The sequence below is a fragment of the Pezoporus wallicus genome, unplaced genomic scaffold, assembly GCF_028554395.1.
Source record: "Pezoporus wallicus isolate ANWC-B61680 ecotype Strahan unplaced genomic scaffold, APGP_CSIRO_Pwel_v1 scaffold_6362, whole genome shotgun sequence".
In the NCBI taxonomy this organism is placed as follows: domain Eukaryota; kingdom Metazoa; phylum Chordata; class Aves; order Psittaciformes; family Psittacidae; genus Pezoporus; species Pezoporus wallicus.
Genome location: NW_026637663.1, coordinates 9,930,684 through 9,945,998, shown reverse-complemented (window position 1 = coordinate 9,945,998; position 15,315 = coordinate 9,930,684). Strand labels below are relative to the sequence as shown.

General features: G+C 41.3%; 1 protein-coding gene across 2 annotated transcripts in view; it reads right to left on the bottom strand.

Moving 5' to 3' along the window:
- LOC130598009 (uncharacterized) overlaps nt 1–15,315 on the bottom strand; it is a 60,584-nt gene that overhangs the window by 14,411 nt on the left and 30,858 nt on the right. The window lies entirely within an intron of this gene.

Sequence of the window (15,315 nt, the reverse complement as noted above, 5' to 3'; positions counted from 1 at the left end):
GCCACAAAGCCCTAATTAAAACTCCACACAGCTATAAAACAGAAAACCATGTTTTGACCTTAACAGTACTAGTGAAAAAGGCTCTATCCTGGTGATTTTTGAGGCTTTCTGCCTGCCCCTTCCTGAGCAGAGCTGCAAAATCTCAGGCTGGTATCGATCACACAGCAGTGCTTGCATTCTCTGCCAGCCTGCCAGGCTGTTGTTTCCCAATCTGTGCATCACAAAGTGTTCCTGCATTTCCTCGAAAGCTGGAACATTTCACCAGTAAAACCTTATTTCATAACAAAGTCAGGTACGTGGTAAGAAGAGTCAGGTCTCAAACGGCAGCAGCGTGGGAGAGGCTATCCAGGTGTGGGGCTGACCCCACAGCAAGGTCTGTGAAAGCTGGGAAGCCTGTGTCCCTGCAGTCTAGTGCAGTGTCACAGGTGAAAAGCTGGGGGCAGGATAAACAGAAGAACATCAATCCATCTTTCTTGGCCCCCAGTGAGCAGATCCTCTATCTGTATTCAGGCTCTTGGCAAATTCAAGGTTCATCAGGATTTTCTACAAAAATCCTTGCAAATCATGATGTCGTAATGTTATTGGACTGCTACAGTTACAATATAATACTGATATACTGCATTTCAGAGGGAGAAATCATCATAAATGTGAGAAGTTCTGTACTTGCCCAGGAAACTGTTCAGAGAGGGGGAACTTTGACAGGTGTTTCCTGCATAAGCTGGCTGCAGATAGCATGACAAAAGCCATGTCATGCTCTACCTGACAAGTTCAGAAGCCCTCTGATCTCAGTCCCAGGATGACAGCACAAACCAATATTTCCAGTTCACTGTGGTTTGTACACAAAGCCTATTTGAACTTAGCCAACAACACTATATGAGAACTGGTCTTATATTTCAGTCTGGAAACCCATGCCCTGGTCTGTCAGCATGCCTGACCCATGTGAACGTGGGGCCGTTAGGGAGAGATGTTGAGAATAAACAGGGGGAAACGAAATTATAAAAGAGGAGAGACCTGATGGCACAGATTCAGACTGCTGTGTATTTTTGAGAATAGTCAGCGGAAAGCAGGGGTGTAAGGTTTATTTTACAAGATAACAGCAGCTAATGCTACCAAGGCAAAGACATTCCTGGAAGTTATGCAAGCAGTGTGTGGGATCTATGGATGTTTTCATTGAAGATTTACAACCAAGGCCTAAGGCTGTCTTCTGCACAGGAAGGGCTACCTTAGAGCAGCACACAGAAGAAACGAGGGGGGTCTGACCTGAGAGGGGAAAAAAAAGAGAGATAAATAGGGGAGAAATAAGCGAGTAGCTCAGTGAAGCTTATCACACTTCAATGAGAATAATCCTTTCTCAGACCACAAAAACATTTAGAGAGGAAATGTTGCAATAAACCTCAGAAAGGCACTGATGAGAGACAGTAAATTCAGTTCCAACTGTTTGAGAGGTTGTTAAGTGGACTAATATTAAGTGGGATTATAAATGTAATAGCATGTAATATAGCTTTTAAGTAACTAAGGAAGCATTATATGAACTGACAGTGGTGATCTGTGGCTGTGGAACCTTAATAAATTTATGAGAGTTTATTACTGAATTTCATTTATTGCCATCATAGGGAATGCTTGCGCATGAGAATGTTGCATGAATTGAGATAATTGATCATCCTGGGAAATGTCTAAATGCATTTAAAGGAAACTTTGAAATACCAATTTTAAATGAACAAGAAAAAATACGTTAAAATCTATTCAGGGAATATTGTTATTAGCAGGACACAGTCAAGCCCCTTAGGCAAGAAATGTTCCCTGTTACAAAATATTTGATCTTGACTGCAGGAGAAGAAAAGTTTTAAATCAGCTCTTCCAGTACAGATCCTCTTCCCAAAGACACAACAGTACCTGTGGACAGGTGCAAAATCCCCACAGAACCCCTTAGCACTAAAATCAATTCACTAGAGGTCTAAGTAAGTATCAGCACAAGCTCTAGTTGCCCACATGCCCTAGTTGCAGCTTTACATTCAGCAAGTTACTGCTGTGCCTGACACCCAAGGACAAATCCAAGCACAAAGCAATGAGTGTTTCTTCAATGTGAGCACTGCTCAGACTGGAAGGTGGCCCCAGAGGCACCTAGCCCAGCACCTGCTCAGCTTTCCCCAAGGAAGTGATAGGGAGAAATGGGAACAAGAGGGGTTTCTGCCCTCAGGCTGAGCTAGGGGGAACACTGGGACAAATCCCCTCCCTGCAAGACTGTCAGCCACTTGTGGATCTACTTTAGCATCACCGATGGCCACAACTGAGCCCTAGAAGGGGTGAGGGAAGGAAGGAGGGAAGGAAAGAAACACATGACAGTAAAAATGATAAAAAGTAGAGAAAGAGTGGGGGGGAAAGGAAATAGAAAGATAATGTAAGGCATAAAAGAAACAGCAAAAGGAAGGGTTCTGATATATGGAAAAGAGAGGAAGGTAAATAAAGAGACTAGGCAATCAATCAAAGAGAAAACAGACTTGAGGGATGGGTAAAGGACAGTAAAAATAAAGAACTAGAAAGAGGGAGTGAAGAACAGAAGCTGGGAATGCAGACTCTATTACGGTATTATTGAAGTCCAGTGTCAGATCTCGTTGAATAGAAATTGGTTCTTTTTATATCTGAATAAGATTTTTGATGGATTGCATGGATTTCCACTGTAGTCCAAATTGCTCTCGCTTCAGAGAGGTTGCAATTGTACAGGAGAAGCTGGTGCCAAAACGGATACGAAAAACTAGACGGAGGCAAATTTAAAAGGCTGTAGAGTATCCAGGTGGCGCTATGAGCTACACAGTGGTCAAACCAGCCCTTGGCTGAGACCCTGAGCAAGTAAGAAATCATGTGGGCTGGAGACACATAACTCAGGTGGGACCAGTCCAGGATTGGGGCAGAGAAAGCTACAGCTTCCCAGCTGAAGCTCCTTCTCTGTCTTTCCCTGACCTTCCTGTTTTTTTTCTACTAAGATCTCACTCATCTTTCCAACTTACAAACCCTAAATATTATCCCTTATTCCTTATTCACTCCTAGGTCTCAGTGCATCAGTTTGCCTGGCCTTCTTCTCAGGCATTTTTATTTGAAAGCCTTTTAATATATCCTTATATTCAGTACCAGTGAGTACTTGTTAAATGAATTTATTTGAAGGTCTTCAGCAAATTAAACTGTTGATGATGTGAGATTGTTTTCCACAGGACAACACTGGAACAGGCCATCAGCTCCAGGAGCAACATTGACTTTTACTGCAGCAGAACTGTTAAAACTCTAAGAAATCATCTGGCAAATTAACAGAATATTAAATACAATCAAATAATGTAAAGTCAAGAGACATTTCCTGTGTAGCTTTGATGGAGTTTACTGAACTAATGTGTTCATTTATTAAAGGCAGCTGGTGACCTTTGGGAGCCTCTCTGCTGTACAAGCCTGGGAACCAGGTGGGAGCTGAAATCAAGGGGTTTAGAAGCAGGCACCAGGGCACTGCCATTTTAAACTTGTGTTTGTGCTTGGCCAAAGCTTTTTTTGGTGACTTACTTCCAATCACAGGAGCATGTGTTTCATTGGCCCCGCATCATCAGGATGCAAACTCAGGTCATCTCCACAGAGCCACATGTGATGCAGGTGGTGGGAAAATGAATGGGGAGAAAGAGAAATTAGTCTCCATCACCCGTACTCTTTGCCTTTCCTTTTTCTTTTACTTCCTAGCCATTAGCCCATTGAAAAGTATACCTTAGTTGTCTGGTATTTATCCACTTGTATTCATGAAGAAGCGTTGCAAGTTTGCAAAGTGATGTCTTAGCGCCACAGCATGCGCTGAAGGTTGTTCAGTACATCTCAGCTGTTTCCCCTTCATGCCTTTGAAGTGCAAATCTAAACATCCTTGGTCAGGAATCATCATCAGCCTGAGAGGTTATGAACAGAGGCTGGGCAGCTCAATGAACCAATACATTTCTAAAGAAACTGTGCTTTAATGGAAAATTCTCAGTGGGCACACTTACAGCATATTTTCCACCTTATTTCCGTGTACCTGCTGGGGAATGGACATCTAGAGCAAGTAAGGTCAGAAGAATAAACTCTGACTGGAAAGACACTGTCTTCAGCTCTACTTTTGGAATTAATTTCTTGCCTTGCTTGCTCCAAAATGGGAGAGCAATCATGCCGTGTCTTGTGTCATACCCCTGGTGACAAGACTTCTGAAGCCTCTGGTCAGGTTTCCCAGCACACAATAAGTTTAGTGGTGGCTGTAGGAGTCTGAGTTACTGAAATGTTCCTGTGGTGGCACCCTAGGAGGCTCAAAGGACAGACTTAGCAATACCACAACTCTTACTACACACCTGCCCCTCTTCCAGCTCTGTGCTATCCCATGGTAGCTCCCCTTACTGCTGTCTTCTGTCTGGATGCAGGTGTGAGATATGGACCAGGGACACAGTGATGAGGAGAGCAGGCTGGTTCCATCCCCCCCCCTCGTGGGTTCCTGCCAGCACCTGACGCTACATGTTCATCTACCACTAAAATATCAGCATGTATTATTTGCATCCATTTTAACTGATAGCACCCTTATCCTTCTTTACCCCTGCACCCTCTTTCTCGTGTCTTGAAACTATAATAATCGCTGCTTGCTTCTTCATATTTGCTAGTTTGAAATCTTGTTTTTAGAATACACACACACACTTGGGAACTCAAGCCCTTTAGAAATCAGCTTTTATGAACTGATATGCTTGTGGGACCACATGGCAGTGACCTCTTTTTGAATCTCAGCACCAAAGGAAGGAGCTCCCCTGAGTTTTCATTTGAAGTTCCAGAAATATTTTATATTTTCATTTTAAATTGCAAATTCTTGTGTATTTTCAAACTGAAATTAAACTTCTGAAGATCTCAAAAAGATCTTCCTTCTTGAGGGGGAATCCAAGGTGAACGGTATGGTTCTGATACCAGTATACAAAAGAAGTCCAAAATGAGGTAGAGAACATGATATAAAAGCAAATTCATTTTTTCAGTACAGGTCAGACATTGAGGTCGCAATCAACAGATCTTTTGCTACAAAAGATCTTTCAGGGAGAAAGCTTTTTTCATCAAAGAGAATCCCTGGACTGCAGTATGTGACTGTTAACTATCCATTCGGTTTTCATCTTTACTCCCATCTAAGTCATTTTGAAGAGCAGAGATGAATGGAAAAATAAATTATGAGGAGCACAGGCAGCTCCAGGACTAAAATGATTGATACACCTTGCAATGAAGGACATTCAGGAGTGAAGGCTGAATGAGCTCTGGATATAGGTCTAAATCCTGTAATAAGTCATCCAATATTGAATTTTTTCTTTGCAGTTAAGTAAATTGCCTAAGAAATAACAAATTAGTTGAATGCTTTCAAAAGCTTGGATCTTAAACAGAGAGAAAATGTTTTTTCTCAAAAAAACCCACATTTTTGTATATAGCTCTGTGAATGATTTTGAACTCCAGAGAAGCAGCACTGAAGAGTCACTTGAACACTGAGCTCAGCAGAGATTGGAAGTCTTGAGCTGCTGCCTCGCCCAGGAAAAAAGTCCTTTATTATGAGAGGTGAAGGGATTCCTCCTGAGAGCAGTGTAGCAGGAGTCATGAAACACAGACTCTGTCACTAGATTTTTGGCTGTGATGAAGAGAAGCCTTTGCTCCTTTTGTTGGTGCTGAAATTAGGTGGGATGGGTGACCCCACCACATCTCAACTATCATGAGCTTCTCCTGGAGGAGCTCAGGGTAATGCATATACCATTACCTCCCACTTACCAGATTGGCAGAGAGCAAGCCTGGGGTAAGGGGACGGCAGCCATCATGAAGTCTCCCTCCATCCTTTCCCTCCAAAAAGATGACGTGTATCACTTCTCTCTATGGAAGCCAGTGGTAACAGTGAAATCTCAGCAGAAGTCTCTCTTAGCGCCTTCACAGCCAGTCAAGGGAGAGGTTTAAGGTCTATGGAAGAAATGGGACTTGTCTTTGACTTTAGGGGAAAGTTTGAAAAAGATTGGGAAAATCTAAGCGTTGGAAGGGTCAGCTTGAAGAAAGCAAGCCAGTGTTGCCTCAGAGCAGTGTCATCCAAGCAGATGTCACAGAGACTGGTTCATGCCTCCCTACACCTACTGACTTAGTCAGTGAAAGAAATTTAGTTCAGTGTATTTAAGTTCAAACCTTTACAAGACAACGAAACACTTAGCTTTCCTTAATCAGATCCTCATGAAAACGAGTGCGCCTGAGACCAGCTCTGGAAATTTGCTGTTTGACAAAAGCAGGAACGTCTTTTGTGACACAGGAGGGAACATTTTTACTTGTGCTTCCTTCTGAAAGCCCAGCTGGATGGCCTGAAATTGTCACTTCCACCCTTTCCCAGCCCTGGCAAACAAATCAATCCCAGACTGGATGCTGGTGACAGAAAACAACCTCACATAGCCACACAGCCTGGCACAGTCTGCCTTTCTGGGTGTGCTCTGGAAAGATGCAATATTGCAACCCCACTGCCTTGCCTCTAACATCCTGCCCTTGACCAAACTGAGATCCTATGATGTGCTCTCACTGCCACCCAGGCTCACTCCACACAGGGGTGCATTTCGGAGCTTCAACTTCCAGCTGAGTAGGAAACAAACTTTATCGCAGCCATCAGAGGGGTCCAGTTGATAGCTGTGTGCTTATCGAGCGGTAAACCAAACAGGACTGTGAGTGTGCACATAAGAAACACATATGGTTATACTTTTCTTACTTATTTCCTCTGCTACGGACTAGTTTAAAAGGAACTAAAATTGCTGGGCTTTTACTTTTCTTTATGAGCTAAATATATACCATACAGTTTGAGAAAAAGCATTAATGGGGGTTATTACCACTGAAATTCAAAGACATCTTCTCAGTTAATGTTATGAAGTATAATCTAATCTTTTCTACCATTTTGTAACGCTTTATATTTTTCCCATTTTTTCCTTGAAATTAAACCAAATGTAGGTCTGACATGTTCTGTACAGTGGAGCCTACAGAAACTAAGACCTCAAAACCCTCTTTTGCTTCTATTTTTTATAAAAAAAAAAAAAAATCCATTGAAAAGAGAAAACAATTTAGCTGTTTTACAGAGCTAGAGAAAATGTATTATTCAGGCCCCTTCTTACTTCAAAGAACACCAGGCAGAATTTAGAACAATTACCAGTCAATGTAAAATAACGTATAAATCTACACCTGACTCTGTCATGAACTGTAGGCTTGAAATTGCTGCAATTACCATCTTCCACAAGGAACAAATTACCAAAAAAAAACCCAAAAAAAACAGTAGATGACCTGAAAAATGTAGCAAAAAAAAAAACCCCACAGTAAACAGCTTATACGTTTGTATGACTGTAATGTTACTTCTCATAAAACATGTGTCCCAGGCAATGGCAGGGGCATTGGAACTAGGTGATGTTGAGGTCCTTTCCAACCCAAACCATCCTATGATTCTATGTGGGAAAACATGTTATTCATATGAATTGGCATGTTTGTGATGCAGATCCTGCCAGACATACCACTTAAAGGAAAAGCATGGTGTGGAAATGTTGCCCTTTTTTCATTAAGGCCCTTGGCATGATCAGTGACTAAAACTCTGATCCACAATGATGCCACTTTTGCTATTTAAGGCTTACGTATGTTGCATTTTAAAGGTTTCAAGGAACAGATGAGTGTAGGAAGTACCTATCTTCCCTTCTCCCTCCCATCAGAATCTTGGCATAGATTTAAATTAGAATTACCACATTTGAAACATTAATGAAGAGGGAAAGGAAGGAAACATGGTTGTGCTACATTAAACCTCAGACACTCCTGTGCAGTGCCATTAGCTTCAAAGAGTGCTTCACTCTGAAGGCAGGAGATAGCTCAAAACCAGATTCAGATGCTGAAAGGAAGCCTCCCACAATCTAAAAGAATGTAATAAAAATGACAGATGATGACAGCAGGGGAAGTAAAATCTAAATGGTCAAAAGAACAGCTATTTAATTTTTAAATATAACTGGACAACTTAGATGGAAAATAATAGTAAAAATAAAGAGGCTCATCCCTCTTTTATGAAGGACAGCTAAAAATAGGACTCACTAAACTATACTAAAAATAGGGCAAAGAAGAAAGCACTTACTGAATAAACAAGTCAGGAACCAAGGTCGTCCCCAAATGTACAATAGCAAGGAAACATTTCTAATTTCTTGGAGAAGTAAAATAAAAGGTGTAACAAAAGCTAAGGGGAAGAATTTATATCTGCAGTCTGCTTTGAAGAATGGTTGCAAAGACAACTGAACACCTTTCCAAAAGCACAACTGCCACAATATGTAGTGAAGTAGAAGTGGAACACTTCTAAGGAAAAGATTTATGATAGGATGAGGAGAACAGAAGAGAAAAAGCTGTATTATCAAAATTCAATCCCTTCCACTTGCAAGAACATGGAGCATTGACTGCTTCTGTGATCTGAACTGCAGGAGCTGGTGCTTAATGCTGACCAGGGAATTTCACCACTGAGTTTATAATGAGATTAAACCACAGTGAAAAAACACTGAAAAAGTACAGCACAGTTAGTTCTGAATTTCAAATGCTGGTCACCAGCAGCGGGAACCTTTCTCAAGAGAACAGAAGGTCCTCTAGGAAGCTGACTGGAATGAAAAATAGTGTCATGTTCAATAAAATCCCTGCTTTTTACAGGGTAATAAATCTTAGCCACATCACAATCCAGATTTAAAAGGCAAAATACAGCTATCTGTGAGGGTGATTAAATAGAGAGCACAACTGCAAGTAAGCCAAGGTCTCTCACTGAGCTACCAATGTTTTGGAGCCCCTTCTCTGGGCTAAAAAATGAGATTCTAATGTTATCTGTCAGCGTCGTAAGTCCATTATAACTTTGCCATTTACTACAGAGGCAAGTGATGGCATCAGGAAAGATCACCTGGTGCCTGCCATCTAGCGTCCTCTTAATATTTTTCATGTCGAATCATTGGATCAGTCTGAATTATTTGTACATGGCAGCTCCTAGTGTTTTCTTAATCAGCGAATAGCTGCCCTGTACTGAATACTTTGTAGTTTAAGGGTGGGGCCTCAAACTGTATCTAGAAGTGAAAGTATGATGGAGTTCAGCCTAGATATTACTAAGATTTGGATGTGGAAGTGGATCCATTCTTGCCCAGATGTCACTGGCAAAAGACTGAGGTGGAGGGTTTTATGCATCCATAAGCTCCATCAGCACAATGTGTATTTTACGTCGAAAATATTTTGCAGCACTGAAGCAACCTATAGTGGTTCTAGATCTAAGCAAGCTTGAAATCAGTCCCCAAAGACTGATTTTAGTATCTTCAACGACATCTACTGCATGTGATGATGCAGTCTACATTTTCCAAGTGTGAAATTAGATTAGGAAGAAGGCGAGACATTTTCATAGATGAGTACTGACTAAAACTAGAAATTACCCCTGGCAGAAGAAAAGTAAACAAGGAGAAAATGAGAAAGGTGCCAGTCTCTACTAGTGACATTTGTTTGGTAACTTGCTTGCCCTGGGGTGAAATTGGACACAGTGTGAGGATTGTGTTTGGTTTAACAGTATTTGATAGCAACTTCAGGCAAGAACGTGCCTCAGTCACTCCTGAAGTTATTAACAGATTCCTACTGGGCAATAGGATTAAGAGGCTTTTTAAACATAAAGCTTATGCCACACAGATTTAAACAGTGGAAATAGAGTATAAAGGAAGAAATGTCTGCAATTTATTTATACTTTTGAAAGTTCTCCGAGTGTGGATTAGCCATTACAAACATCCTGAGACACTGAGACTTGTAGCCGCTTTCGGGCCCATCCAAGTTGATTCTTCCCTTCAAAGAAATAAAAAGCTGCCTTTCTTACACTAGCATGGAAAAGAAAATGCATAAAAAACACCTTCTATTGCCCATATCTTGATTTACGCAAATGTGTTGTTTACTACGCTAATAATGTAAAATTATATAGAGAATCCCAAGTCATTGGGTGATTTGAGAGTACAACCACAACAGTCATTTTAGTTACCTATATGCCAGTAAAGGGAGTGTGAATGAGACCAGATGATGATCATGCAGGTGTTGGCAAGGAATAACTATCATCAAAGCAATAATGGGACTAGGAAATGGGAAAAGAAGGTTAAGATAGGTGTGATACTGAAGACAAATAAGCTTATTCCTATCCAACGTTTCATGGAGCAATTTTCATTAGCTTAGTAAGAACCTTCTTGATGTTATGTCTATTGAATTTTTCCTTTCTGCTTTATATACTGCACTGTCCTTGCCAGGTTGTGGGGTAGGCAGTGTGGTTTCTTCCGCTTAGAAGGACCTTCTATATAGGAAGTCTCTGTGGATTTGTAAATATAGATTTATGTTAAAAAAGAGAAGGTACATCTGTTCTTATTTCTCTCTTAGAAAATATAATCATTATGTTTAAATTCCTACACACTTAATTGGTTAGAACAAATGCTCCTCATTCAGCATCAAAGGGCTTTGAGAAAGTAATGAGCATTTTCTGTAGCCTGTGAGTTTTGAGCCACAGGTATTTTATTTGATTATAGAAATCTTAAATAGCATGACCTAACCAAATTTAAACAGCAAAAGAAATTACTGATACTCTGAATGTTAGAAGACACGTGGATATAAGCCAATAAAATGGAGTCACTTCACTTGGCTAAATGAATATCTAGTGAATATTATCTAAATGTTTTTTCCCTTAGGAATGTTGCTAAGCTTAATTAAATTTATTAATATAGTTTAATAGATGGGATTTCAATAATGAAAAAATAGTAATACTATGAAGCAAGCAAGTAGGATCTTTTTTCAGGTGATCCCTTGTTCATTTTGTTACACATTAGGTTCGCAAAAAAAAATTTGCCATGCCTGTGTATGCAGGAAACATAATTCAGCATGCTGGACTTTCTGCCAGCATTATGCATACCACTCAGGGACTTGGCCACATCACCTTAACAAGATTATTCCCATTGGTGTTAAATGCTGAAACATATTCTTTAGTGCATCCAATACCTCATTCAGTGTGCTTTGAACACATTAGTCAGGAGGGTAAAATCAAGAAATGAAAGCAACTTTGTTGCAGGAGTGACACAGCAGTTTTCAACAATACTGCATCATGGACCTTGATTTCAGTGTACTGTAGAGGTCTTCTCTGTATACTTTCCCTTTTCTTCTGAGTGTTTCCTTCTGTTCCCTGTGGCTGAATACCTGTGCAACCTTTTGAAACTCTTGGATGAAAGATACTCAGCAAAGGCAGTGATTGTATCTCACATTGCCCAGCAAAACAGTCAGCAACCCATAGCAGTTCATGTCCTCCTCCGCAGATTCAAAACTGACACAGCTGTCATTATAACCTTGCCCATTCTCTGAATTATCCAGTCCTTCCTCAACTACTGCTTAGAAACTTCAACCAGTGAGTCACCCTCCCTTTCTAACAAGTATGCTGAGGTACACTGGAGAGATTTCATTAAGAGTTTTCCACAGGCTGGAATAGATTATAATAAGATTACTGTTGCCAGCAGAGGGAAAACAGCAAAGGTAGATAAGAAACTCTGAAGGTTGCTGGAGGTATAAAGGATGCTAAAAAAATAAGTTTCATTCAAAATAAGCTGTTCAAATCCCCTTAGGAAAATGTTAGCAGTAAAGTTGCAGAAATGGTTGAAGAATTATGTGGTAGAAACCTGCCACATTTGTAGAAATGCCAGTGGAAACAAACTTGCAGATCCACATGAATTTGTGAAGACTTTGAGGTTAATCATTTAAAACAAGCTTCTCTATCTCACAGAAGAAAACTATAGTAGTCTTCTAAACATGCATAACACCATGGTTCACTTTTAAAGAACAGCTGGGATAACATGCTGCTTACAGCTGATAAATATCCTAAAGCTATATCTAAAACTTTTTCCAGACGCAGGAGCGGAAGTACTGGGTGCCATGAACCAGGAGACTGCAAGAGAAAGCTAAAAGGGAGCACCATTTCTAGCTCAGTTACAAGCAGACTTTTTGATAAACAGTACCAAAAAATACTGATTTCCACTCCAGGTCAATCCATAACTTCTTCATCCCCCTGTAACATTTTGAAGGAGCAACATTCTAAAGCCACTTGTGTGCTCCCATACGCTTGGGGAGAGCAAATTCAAACTACAGGCAAAGCCAATTGATTGCCACCTTAAAATCCTTCCTTTGCTATTATATAGTTTAACAACTGGGAAATTTAACAGCAATTAATATGCAGGTCTGCGGGGAATTGCTGGCAGTTACAACAGCCAATACTGCCTTAATGTTTCATTTTAGCCCCTCAGCTGACTGCATCCGCCTGCTATCTTTTGTCTGTCTTTACATTTCTGTTCTTTGGGAGAGGAATGACTTTTTCTGTCTTTCTACTAATAGAGAGCACTGCAACTCTGACTGAGCTGCCACCACAGCACAACAACAGCAAAGCATTTGCAGGAGCGAATATTAGGCAAAAACAGAAGAGAAGGGAAACTTCCATCCATCCTTTCCTTTTGAGATAGGAGACTCAGCAGGAACACAGACCCTTTTGAGCTTTATTTGTTGATGGGGCAAGATTGGAGTTTGTTATATTAGTTCCAGCATACATTTTATTATAAAGAGTGGTTTGGTTGTTTTTTTTAAGATTTTTACCAAAATAAAATTATATACCCCTCTCTCATCTCTCTCAGTCTCCTCTTCCCATAAATGAGTGAAATTTGTCAAGCCTAATAAGGTTTGACATTCAGGGAGGGCTTTTATCTTGAGCAGTAAAATGCAAATACCAGGAAAACCAACAGAATGTTTAGTGCATTCTCTCTTGCAGGGTGCCACCACACATCCCACTTCCATAATAAAACACCCTCTCTTGTTACTAGTTATAAATATTATGAATGCACAACTAACAGTTCCCTGCCTCTTATTTTTCATATAGAGGAAAACCAGTATGTTCTATGTATTTATAGCACTTTCCAGAGATTATATCCATGGAAGCAAAAGTATGGTAGGGATAGAAGTGTGATTCTGCTTAACCAGCCTAGTTAGTTGCAATGAAATTCCTAACATGTAATGATACTCTAGTGTATCTTCACTGTAAGTACCTCAATAAAACAAAACACCCTATATCAAGCAAACAATTCATAGAGTTCTGACCTACCTTCACAATAACTTCTCCCTGTTCTATGAATCACCACAATATAGGATCTAGTGCAAAACTAACTAATACAAAAAAAAAAATGTAAAGACAATCCTACCTTTGAATACGTAAGTTCTATTTCAAGACTAACATATTTCATTCACCCATAGATTCACAGAATGGTTTGGGTTGGAAGGAGCCTTAAAAAACATCTAGTTCCAAACCTCCTGTCACAGACAGGAACATCTCCCAGTAGAACAGGGGGTTCAAAGCCTCATCCAACCTGCCTTGAAAGATTTCAGGGATAGAGCAGCCACAAATTCTTTGGGCAACTTGTTCTAGTGTCCTGCCACCCTCACAATAAAGACCTTCCTAATAATCTAATCTAAATCTACCCTCTTTCATCTTGAAGCTATTCTCCCTTGTCCTATCCATGCATGCGCTTGTTAAAAGTCCCTCTCCAGCTCTCTGGAGAGGTGCCCTTTAGGTACTGGAAGGCTGTTGGAAGGTCTCCCCAGAGCCTTCTCTTCTCCAGACTGAAGAACTCCAACTCTCTAAGCTTGTCCCCATAGGAGAGCTGCTTCAGTTCCCTGGTGTCCTGGGTTCAGCAGTAGCAGTCAGTTTTTCTCCTTCTTGGTAGCTGGTGCAGCGCTGTGTTTTCAGCCTGGGAACAGAGCTGATAACACCGATGTTTTTAGTTGCTGCTCAGTAATGTTTACTCTGACCAAGGACTTTGTGAGTCTCATGCTCTGCCAGGGAGGAGGGGAAGCTGGGAGGAAGCAGAGACAGGACGCCTGACCCAAACTGACCAAAGAGGTATTCCATACCACAGCACGTCATGCCCAGGATGTAACTGGAAGTTACCCGGAAGAACACGGGGTCTTCTGTGTCAGGCTCGTTTCGGTAGGTGGTATTGTCTTCTCTTCCCTTGTTATTTTCTCTCATCATTATTGTCATTGGTGGTAGCAGCAGTGATTTGTGTTACACCTTAGTTACCGGACTGTTCTTATCTCAACCCGTGGGAGTTACATTCTTTTGATTCTCCTCCCCATCCCTCTGGGAGCAGGGAAGGGGCGGGGGGAAGGAAAGAAAGGAGGAAAGGCGGTGGAGTGAGTGAACAAGCTGTCTGGCTGGGTTTAAACCATGACAGGTCTTTTTCTTTCTTTCTTTTCTTTTTCTTTCTTTCACGGCTGCCAAGAGCCGCCTCCAAAAACTGAGGAACTTTTTCTCTTGCAAGTGCTTTGTCAATTCCCCCTTCTCTAGCAAGTGATCCCAGCTGCTTGGCTTCTGTACCTTCTAGTTCGTGACCATCGGCCCCATTGTCCCAGCATCGGAGTAACCAGGTGATGATGTGCTCCCCTGGTTGATGGGTAAAATCTTTTCGCATATTCCGCAGCTCGGTTGAGGTCTGAGGTCGAGAAGTTACCTCTTCTTCTTCTTCTTCGTCATGTGAGGATGACTCCTGATCAGATTCTGGACCGGGTGGTGAATTCATTGGTTCTTCATCGTGCTTCATCCTTCTTGCCTCTTTTTTGCTTTTTCTCTTGTGTACATGGGCAACCGATATTGGTACGAATTGGTCCTCTGGTTTGGCTGCAGTGATTATCACTGTGGTTTGAGTAGCAACTGTACTTGTTGCTGGGGGTGGTGCAGCTGCTGTGCTTGGAGCTGGAGCAGCTGTGCTGACTGTTGCTTTGCCCTTAGATCCAGGGACATTTTTTTCCTTTTGAAGGTGCTGGATAGTGTTGAACAAGGCCCTGTAAGCACAGGCCAAGCCCCAGCACGTTGCCATGATTTGTCCATCTCTGGTATGGCCAGAATGACCACACACCTCATTTAAGTGTTTTACTAATTCTTCTGGATTTTGCAGTTGTTCGGTAGTGAAATTCCAAAGTACTGGAGGGGCCCACTGACCTAGATACTTGCCCATACTATCCCACACACCCTGCCACTCATGGCTGTCCAGCCTTGGGGAAAATCTCTTGGTCCTCCTATATTGTTGTTTAACCCCAGACAAGACCCAAACCCGACTCTGCTTAACTCTTGAAATCAGACAAAATGGTCCTGGGCAAAATACACTCTGTATGGGTGCCAACATGGTGATCCCCATCACAATCAGCAAACAAGTCTCAACAGCATTAAAAGGCCATTCAAAAACTTCAAACCTCTCAAAT